At 51.1% G+C, this 10,177-nt stretch overlaps 1 protein-coding gene across 3 annotated transcripts in view; it reads left to right on the top strand.

Annotated features, from left to right (window-relative positions):
- The first annotated feature begins 5,945 nt into the window (after window positions 1-5,945).
- Window positions 5,946-10,177, top strand: part of nab (NGFI-A-binding protein homolog) — a 941,120-nt gene continuing 936,888 nt past the window's right edge. For all 3 annotated transcript variants that reach the window (XM_072288146.1, XM_072288148.1, XM_072288145.1), the window contains exon 1: window positions 5,946-6,191. The gene's annotated coding sequence lies outside the window, so the exon portion shown is untranslated. The remainder of the gene's footprint in view (window positions 6,192-10,177) is intronic.

The raw sequence follows: 10,177 nt of genomic DNA, 5'->3' as shown, positions 1-10,177 counted from the left end.
CTCTGTTTCGATTGAGCCTTTATCTATAGCAACGCCATTTTCCAACGAGCAGAAGAGGCAATCGGCGACGGAGAACGCCGCCGCGCGTTCCTCGACAACAACGAAGACACCCGAGGTGGATACCGCGGGAGTGGCCGCCGATCCCACTGTCGCCAATTTTCCAACCCAACAACGAGAGGCAGACACTCCGACCGGGGAGAGGATGGAGGAGGATGCTACCCCGAACATTTACGACGACAAAACTGACGACGACACCGGTGGCTGTTGGAAGACAGTCATACATAAGCGACGCATCCGTCAAACGCACGCTAAGATGCAACCCTCTGAGAACATCTTGGGCATTCCGGACAACTCCCAGCCTACCGTACGCAAGCGCAGTCGGAATCAGAACCAGCCTCAACTTCATTTGCACGACGAAAAGATAATTCTGCGGCCTCACGGAGGACTTTGCCTCAATAAATGGACGCGCCCAGAACTCGCCAGTGCTCTATGGAGTGCAGCCGGCTTGACCACCGACGATCGTCAGGACATCATATTCCGGCTGCGACTTCAGCAGAACTTGGCAATCATCAGCACACCCCAGTCACACGTAGCCGACGCATTGTACATGGTGAGAGAGCTGAACCTTGGTCAGTGAGTCTGTCCCATCACAACATATTTTGCGGCCCCAGACAACTCATGCAAGAGAATTGTTCCTGGTCTTTTGCCCTGTACACCGTCTTCCAAGCTAGTGGATGAGCTTTTGGCTCCTGGAACTCAAATACTTCAACCACGAATGATGGGTCAAACCAACGTTGCGTTGGTAACATCTGAAGAACTTAAAGTGCCTCGCTACGTGCGTTTATGGTGCAGAACTCCGCTGCTACCCCCATCGACACCGCCAAGTGGTCTTCAAGATATGTCACAAGCTCGGCAATTGGGCTGATTACTGTCCTACGCCGCACGTGGTCATTTGCGCGACGTGCGGGACTGACAACCCCACCCCGTCACATCCGCGCACCCCACACTGCAGATCCTGTGACGGGACCCACTCTAAAGCGGATCCAAACTGCCCGCGGCGTGCTAGGCAGACACTGAACAAAGCTTGGGTACGGAAAGCTCTCGAGAAAGAGCAGCGTGAACGCCAGCCCCCCAGCCACCCGACCACTACCACAGATGCGGCGGAGACCCGAACGTCGCGCGCCCCAACGAAGGAGACCAGACAAGACCGGTCGGACACCCGTTCGAGATCGCGTCGCAAGTTCCGGACCCACTCCAAGTCTCGGTCCCGATCCCGTGAGGCATCGGTGCGCTTCCCACTGAAGCGCCCTCCTTCCCTATCTTCCCAACAACCCTACAAGAAGGCCCTGCAGACCGACGCCCCAGCCAAGGTAACCCTGGTCCCTTCAGGGGTGCCGCGGACCCCGGAGAAGAAAACATCAATGGAGGCGCCTCGGGAGGTATGTCGGGCGGAAGGTCCCCCACAGCTCGCTCCGCTCCGTAAATCTCTCCCTACCCCTTCCCCTATATACCAATTCGTTATCAAATCCCGATCTTCTCTAATAGCCCGCCTACGTAGTGACATGGAGGCGCGCTGCGAGCGCCTGCAAAAACAAATGGACGCGCTGGTGGCAGACATGAGCACTAGTACGCAGGCGGCTCTGGACAGGATAGAACGCCAAATGGAGGCCCTTCAAATAGGGATTACGGAGCAAGTAAAATCATGTATAGAGTGCACTTTCGCACGCATGCAAGTTCCTGAGCTTAGCGGTAACAACGGAAGCGCGCTTTCCGACCAAGGCTCTCGGCCGCAACCTTCAAATGTGGGCACCCGGCGCCCGCATCCCTGTGCACGACCGCCTGCTTCCTCTCGCGATGATGATGGCGCCGCGTAACGCGGAGCAACTAGTGGTGTCGCAGTGGAATTGCAGGGGATCCCGCCGAAAATGAGGTTCCCTACAGCAGTATATCACCGCATCCACGAACCCTCCCGATGTAATCCTCTTACAGGAAGTCAATGCACCCCTTCTTTATCCGGCTACAGCACGTTCTCGGGTGTCTCTCCTCTTGTGGGAGCCTTAGTTTCGAAACATGTTACATGTCGCATGCATACCACTAACACTGACATTCCTCACCAAATATTGGAAATAATTACGTAAGCTAAACGCAGCGAGAGTCTGTTTATACTCAATGCATGCAGTTCTCCCCGTTCGCGAACGCACTGTTTTCAGCACCTACTAACAGAATTTGGTAGGTTTGGACGGGTTTGTGTGGTGGCCGGCGACTTTAACGCTTCGCATACTGCATGGGGTTACGTTAAATCATAGGCTAAAGGGACCCGCTTATGGAATGCCATCTGTAACATGAGGTACACACTGCTTACCGACCCAGAGCACCCATGCACTCGGATAGGCAACAGGATATCTCGTGACACCTGCCCCGACCTTACCTTCGTGCGCAATACTGGCCCAGTCGTTGCACACGGGCCTTTAGAGGAGCATCTTGGCAGTGACCACTACATTGTGGCGACCACCTTGTCAATACGGGGTGCGCGCAGGCCCGAGCGAAATGTGCGTATAAAGGATTGGGCGAAATTCAGGGAACGTCGCCAGGACCCACCTGAGCGCCAAGGGTACGAACGCTGGCTTGACTCTCTCGCACAAGATCTAGAGGCCACCACGAGCACAATGCACACCACAACCGAGAAACCAGACATAGACCCGGATTTACTTCATCTTTGGAACGCCCGCAGAGGGTTGACACGACGATGGAAACGACAACGCCTCAACCGAAAACTTAGGAAACGTAGGAAACGTATAGATCAAATTACACAGGAATCTCAGGAGTATGCAGAGATCCTTACGAGGAATAGCTGGCGAGGATTTTGCGACCGCTTCTCAGGCACATTGAGCGCAGCAAAAACGTGGTCGATTCTTCGCTCACCCACAGATCCCACCACAACATAGGGAAAAACATTTCAACAGCTGCACATCCTAATGCACGAGTACAGGGACGATGTCTCGACACTCCTCGGAGAGCTAGAGAAGCATTTCATACCCACAGGCCCGCCGCCGCAGTACCCTGACTATCCTTATGTAGGCGAGGCGAACGAATTGCTCGATGCAGACATCACATCTGACGAGGTGCGGGTGGTCCTACAAGACCTACGCCACAACACGCGGCACCGGGAGCCGACCACATCCGATTCGCCACCCTTCGTAACCTCAGTGACGCGGATAATAACCACCTCACCCATATCTTCAATGATTGCTGGCGCAAGGACATGCTTCCCCAAGCATGGCGACACGCCGACATCACACTGATCCCCAAACCGGGCAAGCCTGTTAAGGTTGAAAACTTACGACCCATCTCCCTAACATGCTGCATTGGTAAGCTCATGGAGCATGTACTCTTGCGGAGTCTGCAGCCCTTCCTCGAAGAAAAATCATTCATTTCTAACTCTCAATTCGGACATCGGGCTCATCTGTCTGCCAAAGATGTGCTTTTACAATTGTGGGAGGGAGTCATAGGACCTCCGTCGTCCGCCGAAACGAGAGCACTCATCGCCTTAGACCTAAAAGGGGCCTTCGATAATGTTGAACATGACCTCATCCTTCGCAATGTTGCACATTCACACTGTGGAATTCATATGTACAACTATATCCGCGCATTTCTTCGAGATCGCACAGCCACCGTAGGAATGGGACCGCATCGATCCGGTACGATTCGCCATGTGGAACGTGGGACACCCCAGGGCTCAGTTCTTTCCCCTACTCTATTCAATATCACGCTCGCAGGGCTCCCTTGGCTACTAGACCAGATCCCTGATGTTGCCCACGCTATTTATGCGGACGACATTACTATCTGGTCGACACGGCGTTCCGACGGAGCCATCCAGGACCGACTGCAGCAAGCAGTCGATACAGTTTCCGAGTACACGAGAAAATGCGGCTTAAGATGTGCTCCGGAAAAGTCGGAGCTCATAATCATTCGCCCCCAGAGCCGTTCCTCTACTCCCCCTATCACTGTGCACGTGGATGGCACACCGATACCACAGGTTAATCGTGCTCGTATCCTCGGCCTACACGTCCAAGCGGATGGCAGGTCAAACTACACTGTTTCCCTTCTATCCAGACAGATTGAGCAAATTCTGGCCGTGATCCGGAGGGTCTCCAACAGGCGCTCGGGCCTTCGAGAAGAGGACCTGCTGCGCTTGGTGGAGGCATGCGTGATCAGCCGCCTTACATACCGTCTCCCATTTAAGCGGTTGATCCAAGCGCAACAACTTCGCATAGACGCAATGATTCGCAAAGGGACGAAGCTGACCCATGGTTTCCCGAATTATAGTTCCACACGCCGTCTCCTTAACTTAGGGACACATAACACACTAGGGGAGCTGCTAGAGGCACATTGGGTCAGCCATCGCCAACGCCTCCTACTCACTCCTACTGGCCGCCATCTTCTCACACGGCTAGGATACTCTGTCCCACCACTTGAGTCTGAAACCCGTCCAACGAACTTGTCGTCAGCGATACGCCAAGCACTAAGTATGCCTCCCTTGCCACCTAATATGCACCCCGAGCATGACAAAGGGCAGCGCAAAGCCCGTGTACGATACATTGGCCGCAAGCTTGCAAACGTCCCGGAAACACATACTTTATACACGGACACATCACGCACTCAAGAGGGCTATACATCGGTAGTTTTCGATGGCACCGAATCCCTGAGAGACTCTGCTGCAATGCGCGGAACAAATGCCGTTTACGGAGAAATTCTCGGTGTTGCTCTTGCAATTCGATACGCCATCCGTGTTCCTGGGGAAGTGTCGGACTCGCAACAGGCATGCCGGGCGTACCTATCAGGACATGGCATCCCGAGAGCGGCGCACCAAATTCTCAAACAGGTCCCGCAAAATACACCAAGCACATCTCGCATCCACTTACTCTGGACCCCTGGTCATACCTCACTGCCGGGTAACGAACGCGCACATGCGGTTGCCCGAGAAATTTCCCTCCGGGCGACTCGGCGTGGTGAGGCGACTAGTTCAGAGTGGGGGGATCCCTTGCTCCGTACAAAGACATACTCCGTGATTATACACGCATTCGTCGCACCCACGCCGCACCACCGCCGTCCTTCTCGCGGGAGGAAGCAGTGGCATTACGCCAGTTACAAAGCGCAACTTTTGCAAATCTTGTCTCTCTCAATAAATTCTACCCACACTGTTATGCAGATCGTTGCCCTGGCTGTGGCAGCTCGCCCACAATGTTCCACGTTACGATTGAGTGCACTGCAAACCTCTTTCCTCCCTTGCCAACTCTCCTTTACCCCCTACGCAACAAAGAGCTGTGGGACGATGCCCTCCGCGACGGACCTCCCGAGGTCCTGCGAGCTGTGATACAACGGGCTCGAAACATCGCCGGAATTATCTTAGGGACCCTGGACTGAGGGTTCCTCCCACACTGCTCTCGCCATTCAAATATTATTAATAAAGATGTTTTACTCTCTCTTCTCGTTGCCATCCCTGGCTTCTCTCTTTATTTTCTCCTCCTCCTTCCTGTGGCAATGCGGTTTGGCCACCGGCCGTCTCATTAAACAGAAATTAATAAGTTGGTGCACCGACAAATGTAAAGATGGACCATACGCGGAAATCCAACTCCGATGCGCCCCAGCCGCAAAAGCTGCCGCCGTCGACCGGGAAGTTTGGATCTCGCTCACGGGAGGCGCCACTAGTCGGCGCTGCTTTCCTCTTTCTCAGCATCTTCTCCTTTTCTTGTTTTGTTTCCTCCGCCCGCGTTCGTTTTGCCATTCGCCCGCCTCCGGAGGCAGAAAAAGAAAGAATGGCCGGCGCATCGAGCACGTGCGGCGCTGTTTGTGGCCCCTGCCGGCAGGAGGAGGCAGTGGCGGAGGCCGCGCTCTCTGATTGGGCCCCCTTCGCCCACCCACGCCTCCTTGCCCAAAAAGAGAGGCAGCGATGTCGCTCGCCGACATAATCAAGTATTGAGTTATATTGTTATCGCAAGGCACGGTGGGCCGCCCCCCACTCAGCCGGTGTGCGCGGCTCGCGGATCGCGCGCCCCTCGTCTCACCGCCACCGGAAGGGACGCACACGCCGGCAATGAGCGGCCGCGGCGCCCAGCCCTCACGTGGACGGCGCGCGCCGGCGGCAACGCCGCGCCCAGGACGACGCCTCTCGTGAAGCCCATCGCAACAGGGTGAGCCACATACCACGTGACCAGTGCTCTCACGAAGTTTCTCCCACGGACAAGGACGGCCCTTGAAGCGAGTCTATTAAACAGTGCGCTGCTGTCCGGAACAAATACATTCAGATATTACCCAATATAGCTCCACCTTCCATGAATGCAATTCTGTGGCCCGTTATTAACCTCGAGGTTACGTTAGTGTTACGTGAGTTGGAATTGCAACGAACTGTGGATTCCGATTCCGCTGAACCTACGCTTCGACTGCCACCGTATCGCTCAACAAATCTACCGCGACGAGCAGTATGGAGCAGAAGCGTTCTATCCCTCGACAGATGGCCGCTTGAAATGAGCAGCGCTGTAGGATCCAAAACAATTGTTATGGTAATCCAGCTTCTAGAAAGGGAGACTGCGCGAATGTGAAACGTGCATTGTGCAATATTTTTTTTTTTTTCCACTGCTCACTTCAAACTGATAAACACACTAATAAAAAAATAACTCTCTGCATCGGTGAGCTTTGTCAACGTGGTTCACCAAGTCACGGATTGATAGCGGCGTGCGATTGGTAGCATTTTTGACAGTTTTCTTTCTTTTGTATGTTTTTTCTCGTCGCTTCAGCGTCGGCTTGTAAGCTTTTGTTCCCAACCCACGCTCCGTCCAGCTGATGAAGACTGCGTCCGAACGCTGAGCATATCCACTGTGCAGTGGTTCACAAACGATGCAAGAGCGCCTTCCTCCTTGCAGGTATCGCGAACTCTCTGTGCGAAGTCACCCGATTCTTCACCGCTCACCTGCTCTCGCGGACTTTATCGCCGTAAGGCGCTTCGTTTGCTAGCTCTGATAAAACGTTTCGTGTTCCAGCACTAAGCGGGTTACATTTTTTCTCGCCGCTCTGTTCAGTTTCCCCCGAATGTAGCAGACAGCTTGCGCAGTGAGCGTCTGCTGCATGGTGTGCCTGGGCTTACTGCTGCTGACTCTCGTGTCGGTCTCGAACTTGTCCATTTACTTCTACAATGCACATCGCCGTGCCTGCTAAGCTCATATGTTTCCGTTTCTTCGTGTCTCTAAATAGCGTTAATCATTCATCCCTTGTAGTTCTTACTCTACCACTAATTACTTAATGGTTCAAGTGCCGAGTGAAATTTCTGCACGCCTAGCTTTTCTGTCTTAATGAGTTAGGCCTGGAAAACTACCACCCTATGCAGATGTGTTTACATTTGACTAATAAAAACTTTGTATGGGATGGGACAGCCTAATTGTGGGCACGTGGTGGAAGGACGAGCACAACAGTTTGCTCTGTCGTGACATAGCTTCGCCATGCCTTTGTTGTTCGGCTTGCGAATGTTAGGTATCCACTTTGATTCCAAGCTATAGTTGCGATATATTGATATGTACCGAAACGTTTTCGTGCGCGCGAACGTAGTCCGAATTTTAATGGGAGTCGAGCATATATCACGTCGGCGTCCTCCGTGAAACGCCAGTGGAGAAGTGTAACCCGCGCGGCAGCGTTGTACCGTACACGTTACCATAGTGGCTATATATTGTAGCGAATTATTTGCAAGCAACGCTGGTCTATACGTTAGCCTTGAACACACGTTCGCTTCAGAAAGTAGCCCTCGTCGTCTCAGAACAGCCGATCGTTTGAACGGCGATTTACAGAACAGATCACCTGCAATGATGACGTAAATTACATTGCGCCAAAATTAGCCACTGTCGCAGGGTTAGCCTACACTAACAAAGATATTCTGCCTAATAAAGCTAAACTCTCCATAACGAAGGCAGTATTCTATTCATACCTAGCCTATTGCCGCCTAGTATGGGGAATTATTACTTCTCGAAACTTAGCTAAGTTTTATTTACTACAGAGAAAAAGACACATAAGCATACACGATGTTCTCTATGAGTCAGCTCCACTTTTCGTCGAGAACAATATAATGAGAGTTCATAATATCCGCTCATATCGCTTAGTTTCTTCCTATAACGAAGAGCCAAAAAAAAAAAAGAAAGCTTTTGGCTAACTTCGCTGATATTAAGAGAGAAGCAGCTACATACGAAACCCGTAGAACTGATGAATAGCTTATTCAATTCTGTAGCACGAGCCATCGATTGCTGACTATGAAACAAACGCTGCCGGGTGTACTAAACTGTTGTGCTCCAAGGAGATATGTCTAAGAACAACTAGCAAAAAAAAATAAATAAAATAGATGCGTTCCTTTTTTATGCAACACTATATACTGTGAATATGCAAGCATATGTTATTCGGTCTTATCGAGTTTTGTGTATATTTCGTCACTTGTTTAATTTCTGTTGGGCACGCGAAGTGTTGTTCTGTATGCCATTTTATGTATTTGTAAGATAAATGTACTTCTATTTCGGGAGGCAGGAGTCAGCATAGCTTGTTTCTTTTGCTTTTACTGCTGGCCTCTCCCATCATATTACGCTGGAAATAAAGCTACTCTTATTGTCTGAGCGCTTTCTCACTTTAGTCATAATCACGTGGTTCACATGCGAATCGCCTGATCTATTTGTTTCGTATGTGGTAACTGAAATGTTGGGACCCTTCGCCGCTGTTATTCAAGAAAGTCTGAGTTTAGATCGAGAGACATGGATAATACGCACATACTTTAAAACACTTTCTATTTTCAAGAATTTTGAAAATGGAACCGGGCCGGCAGGCTGTGTAATTTGCGTAAGGTGATCTGATCAGCGACGGCCACACTTGTTCTGCATGCCTGCACTGTAAGCGGCGAGACGTGCCGCCGGGGAAAGCGACATCCGGGCGTGTCCGCCAGGATGTGGGCCTGCACTCAGCGCTGGCCCTCTTCCCATGTGTGGCGTCGTTCGCTCACTGCGACCGCGTTGCACTTTGTACGCTACCCCATCTTGGCGCACGAAATGCGCAAGTGCGAAACAATAACAATTGACAGCAATCTTGCCTGAATTCGTCCTGCGCACTCAGGCACACGCCTGCGCAGCGCGCGCGTAGTGATTAATCATAAAACGAGCGTACGAAATCCTCTTACGCTTGTATTTTCAGTGATATGCCAATCCGTATGATGGACATATTTATTGCGAAAGCGGCCGGTGGATGGCAAATGCTTCGGGAATTTTTGTACAAAGCAACATCGCAACGCAAAATCTTCAGTGTATACCGATGCTTTGCTCTCCAGTGACGTGGCAAATAACGCTACGTGTCGCTGAGACGCCATTCTTTTAAGCAGCACACTTGTGCTGGGAGCGAATGCACAAAGCTTTCCTTCGTAAGCGCTCTTTGCCATTTGTCGACGGTATTCGCTAATATATCTTGCATTAGGATTAGTTCAAGTTTTCCTCGACGATCAATTCTAACGTAAAGGGTTTTGTCAATACGGGCTGAAGTGGTCTGTCGTTTTCCATCCCTCTTGAAAAACCAAGTCGCTCAAATGATGGCCTGATAACATATATACTGAATTGACGCTGGCCGAAAATTCCGTCAACCATTGTAGCGGTATTGCGAAGCGATAATGCCATTTTACCAAAGGTCTGTAAATAGCTCTGGATTGTGAATGCAGTGTTATTGATAGTTATGTTGGCATGGACATGCGGACTTTGTACAACTTCAACCATGCCGCACCACCACCGTAGCTTTCGCAGGCCCGCATTTCACATTTATGCAGCGTCGACTTTCAAGAAGACGTCAATATTACAATTTATAATATTAATTCAGGTAGCAGAACATATTAATTGGGTGCAGTTTCTGATACAAGTTCATCGTTGTAAAATATGTTCTTCGTCAGGTTTTTCGCACGTGTTCTTCGCTGTGGATACGCTACATATTTAGCGCTTAGTTTATTGCGGCTTCATATCGCAGCCATATATACGCACCGAGTTGTCAAAAAATTTAAATTTTGAACTGATTACTCGAGATAGATGGAATTCCTAACTACAAGAAGAATAAGTACTCGTACCGTGACCATGCCGGGGTCGGCTTATACCAAGTGCTGCCTACATTTCTCGATTTT

Source organism: Dermacentor andersoni, chromosome 5, assembly GCF_023375885.2.
Source record: "Dermacentor andersoni chromosome 5, qqDerAnde1_hic_scaffold, whole genome shotgun sequence".
Taxonomy (NCBI): domain Eukaryota; kingdom Metazoa; phylum Arthropoda; class Arachnida; order Ixodida; family Ixodidae; genus Dermacentor; species Dermacentor andersoni.
The sequence above is the reverse complement of the archived record's forward strand: the minus strand, read 5'-3'. Positions and strand labels throughout refer to the sequence as shown.